This window comes from Melampsora larici-populina (assembly GCF_000204055.1).
Source record: "Melampsora larici-populina 98AG31 unplaced genomic scaffold MELLAscaffold_4, whole genome shotgun sequence".
Taxonomy (NCBI): domain Eukaryota; kingdom Fungi; phylum Basidiomycota; class Pucciniomycetes; order Pucciniales; family Melampsoraceae; genus Melampsora; species Melampsora laricis-populina.
The window spans coordinates 1,939,820-1,944,428 of NW_006768768.1; positions in this window are offsets into that span (position 1 = coordinate 1,939,820).

Below are 4,609 nucleotides of genomic sequence, written 5' to 3' on the forward strand. Positions count from 1 at the left end.
GAAAGAAAACAGCTTTATAATGCACTTAAAATCGAGTGTTTTGAGGCAGATTTGACAAAGTTATAGGTGTTTTCAGAAATCAAAAGTTTCTTTAAACACTAATGAGCCAAATTTCAGTGCTTGTTACAGGTTGTAATTGGATGATTATGAAGGTTTATTGTTAGTACACTTATCAATACGGACTGTAAAAATATGGAAAAATATGGAGAGTGAAGCTCTCACCGCAGGGAACAAGATGCATATTTTTATTTATTTTTTGCCCTTCTCCTGGCCTCTCAATATTTTTGTGTATCAATAATTTAATTTTCTGCCCAGAAAATATTATATTTTGTGTAGTGCGCGAGAGTCAGATGTGAGATGAACGTAAAAATATGGGAGGAAGAGCTTCAGAAATATGACTTATTGACAGATTATTTATATCTTTTGGACGGTTTTATTGACGGATTTCATCAAGGAATTCCAAAACATCAAATCGACAACTGCAAATGGTTTTCTCCACCCAACCATAAATCAGCCCTGGACGCAAGAGAAAAGATCGAGAAGAGTATAGAAAAAGAAGTACTAGCAAAACAAATGTACGGTCCCTTTACGGAGCAAGAGGTCTTTGATAGGCTAGGATTTTTTAGAACGAGTCCTTTGGGGGCTGTGGAGAATGGTGACGGGACCTTTAGGCCCATTAATGACATGTCGTTCCCAAAATTCAACGATAATATTCCGTCCGTGAATTCTTTTGTCAACAAAATTGATTTCGCTACGACGTGGGACGATTTCAAAATTGTGGCATGATTCTTTAGAAAGTTAAACATGAAAGTGAAGATAGGACTCTTTGATTGGGAAGGGGCGTACAGGCAAATCCCGACCCACCCATCCCAATGGCCTTATTTAGCAATCAGAGACTTCAAAGGTATGATTTACATAGATTTGAGGATTGCCTTCGGGGGGGTAGCTGGTTGCGGCTCTTTTGGTGGTCCAGCTGACGGATGGAAGAATTTGATGAAAAGGAAGTTTGAATTAGTTGAGGCCTTTCGTTGGGTCGACGACAATCTAATGATAAAAGAAGCTTCTCAACGCGTATCGATGCTGGACATAGTAGAAGCAAGTGAAGCCCTGGGGGTGAAAAAAAACTCGACCAAATACTCAGAATTCAGTGACGAGCAGAAATTCATAGGATTCTTGTGGAATGTGGAAAAGAAAACGGTCACTTTACCTGATAAGAAATTGCAGAAACGAAAGAAAGAGTTAAACAAATTTTTGAGTAGGACATCTTTCAAGAGGAGAGAAGTCAAAAAATTCAACGGGAAATTAGGTCATGTTACTTTGATCTTGCCCCAACTAAAGGCTTATTTGGCGGAAAACTTCAGATGGGTCGCGACATGGCGCTCGCCGGGAACAAGGAAAATGCCGCCGACAGTTCGTGAAGATTTAGAATATTGGAAGAAGACTCTAGATACCTTGCAGCCAACTTGTCTGATACCGGATCACATTGTGAGGAATGTGGGCTGGGTTGGTGATGCCTCATCTTCCTTTGGCATCGGCGTAATTTTGGGGAAGAGCTGGGCACAGTTTCAGTGGTTGCCTGGTTGGTCGGACCCAGTCGACGCCCCAAGGCGAACCATCGCCTGGGCAGAAACCGTGGCGGTTTGATTGGGATTGTTAATGCTAAAGCAGAAGTTGTCCCTGTCAGGCTACTGCTTTTCCTGCCTGACCGACAACACTACGACCGAAGGGGCCGCCCGGAATAAGAAATCAAAAGATTTCTGGGTAAACAATGAATGGAAGTATATTCAGGACTTGCTGATCGCGGACAACTGTGACGTTCACCTAGTCAGGGTTGTATCGAACGATAACGATGCGGATAAGCTGTCTAGGGGATTAGACACTACAAAAGCCATGCACGACATGATTTCCGTCGACTTACCCATCGATCTTCTGCCACTGCTTACCCAGGTCTACCCTTCGTCCAATCCCACATCCAAATGTCAACCATCCGGGCAGCAAGCGTGTTAAGGAAAACTTCGCAGGACTCTGTGAACGTGTTGGACGACGCCAGCGAGTTTGTCTTACAACACGGCTGGGCACTGTCGACTCTTAGGCACTACGCAGCGGCCGTTAATCGGTATTTTTGAGCATCTGAGAGCTTTGCAGGTCGATGCTTTCCGGCTACTCCGTCATCTATTTACCACTTCATCTCTTGGTGTCGAGAGAATGAAGACGGAGACGACGTTCTTAGTGATACGACAAAACACTACTTAACCGGGCTCCGCATGTGGCATGTCTTACACAATGCGACTTTCCCGGCTGTAAATGAGGACAAAATTCGCCTTTTGTTAAAATCAGCAAAAAGAACCGAGGTGACGATCACGAACATGCGATCTGGACTGACGCTTATGGACTTGCACTTATTGGTATCAAATCTGAGCACGGATACGACATCAGGATTAGTTATGAAAGGGGTGTTGCTCACGGGTTTTTGGGGACTGGCTCGCTTAGGGGAGATAACTCTCAATCCTGATCACCCTGGCGTTTTCGTTCGACGTAAAGACGTAGTTTTTAACTCAGCTAGAAATCATATAACTATTCGACTACGACTGGCAAAGACTGCAGGTCCCGGAGAATCTCAGTTCTTACGTCTCTCGAAGCAACCCAATATACTCGACCCAGTCTCAGCTATCATCGATATCCTGCGAGACGTTCCTGGAAACGCCAATAGCCCCCTGTTCCCTCACGCGAACCATCAAGGTCCCCTACCTAAGGCAGGCGTCATAAACTTCATGCGACAATGTAAGCCTGAAGGACCTGAGGTATGGTCAGGTCACAGTCTTCGAATCGGCGGGGCTTCATTGAAGGTGCACTTGGGTGTTTCCTTGCGATCTTTGAAAAGGTCCGGAAGATGGAGATCTTCCTGCTACACGCGCTACATTCGCCGCTACAATCGGGAGACAGCAAGAGATACTGTTCGCCTGGCTCGGATGCTGCGAGCGTGAGTAGGGTCAGTAGAGGCCTGGCATTGTGTTCCCTCACAACTTTCGAGCGTTCGTCGTTGTCGCGTTTGTTGTTTTTCTTTAAATTGTTGACAGATTGTTAGATGTTATTATGTAATGCTGTGATCAGCCGACTTCCCACTCTCTCCTGTGTGATCTCCTTTCCGATCCCTTTTTTGAGCCCTCTTGTCTGTTGACCCCTCCCACCCTAGGCTCAAAGGGTCTCTACCCCGATCTCAGTAGAGAGTCCTTTCCGAAGGCTTCCAGCTTTGAGCTGGGATGTCAAAACGCTAGGCGTTTTTCCTACACCCACAGCTGGGCATGCCTCACTCCTGATGATCAGGAGCAAGTCATGCGCCTCAGCATCAGCACCTAGTGTATTGACATCAATACATGTTTGAGGGGAAGGGAAGGCTTAGCCCTTCCCTTTCCGCTACCCTTCTCCTAAACTAGGAGATATCGGAGGAATGGATAGGTATTGCTCGACTAAAAAAAGTGTATTCAAACATTTTCAAATGAACCTAGCTTCAAACAGTTCATATCCGTTATGGTGTACACTACACCCTCATGGCAACCTCGTGGAACCCCAACACGCGCAAAGAGAAAGGTCAATGGGAAATGCAGTTGTCATCCTCGGACGACTGGACCAGCTTGACCAATAGTAAATGGAAGCTTCTTGAGCATTTTGTCCGGCACATCACACAATCTGATCTCAAAACAAAACCCACCCGAACTAAGAAACCGCAGGCTAGTGATTTGCTTAAATCTCAACTCACAGCCAAGTTGAATGATCTTGTCCGTAAGTTGTTCCTTTCAATTACTGACCAAGTGCTGCATTTCACTCACAGTCTCACTTTCTAGGACAATATCTCAAGCCTCCCTTCAACCACTTAGACTGCCACCCAAAGACTGCGTCCTCCCACTTAACATTAAAAGGTCGAACCTTCAAGGGCAATACACGTATGGAGGTCATACAACATGCCAACTCTCGTATGACAGAGGCACTCCTGGCAACTGCTTTTGAAAAGATGGCTGCCAGGACACATCAGATGTGGGTAGATGACATAAATGATGGCTAGTACGTAGTTGTTAAACAAGCAGATCCCAAGGAGAGTAACAAGGACCCCATTCCAGATGAGGATGACAACAACATAGTTGATCAGGAGGCAGAGAAGGAACACTGAATGTTGTATTAATTTTATCTTTGTCATGTGAGTTGTATTGATGAAAAAATGTAATTCCCCCCTATTCACACTTGTGAAGAGGTGTGAAATTGTTTGAAACCTTGGTCACACCTTCATGGGCGTGATGAAATTGTGAAAGACTTGATTCACAATCCATTAACGCTTGTGAAGCAGTGTGAATATTTGACACTGCAATATTCAGTATATTCAGGAAACTTTCACACATGTGATGAAAGTGTGAAAGATGTGATTCACACCGTATTCACACTTGTGAAGAGGTGTGAAAATGTTGTTCACACTCTGAAACCTTGGTCACTCCTTCATGGGTGTGTGAGATTGTGAAAGATGTGAGTCACACCGTATTCACACTTGTGAAGAGGTGTGATTCACAGCTTTCACACCCTGAAACCTTGGTCACTCCTTCTCAGGCGTGATGAAAGTGTG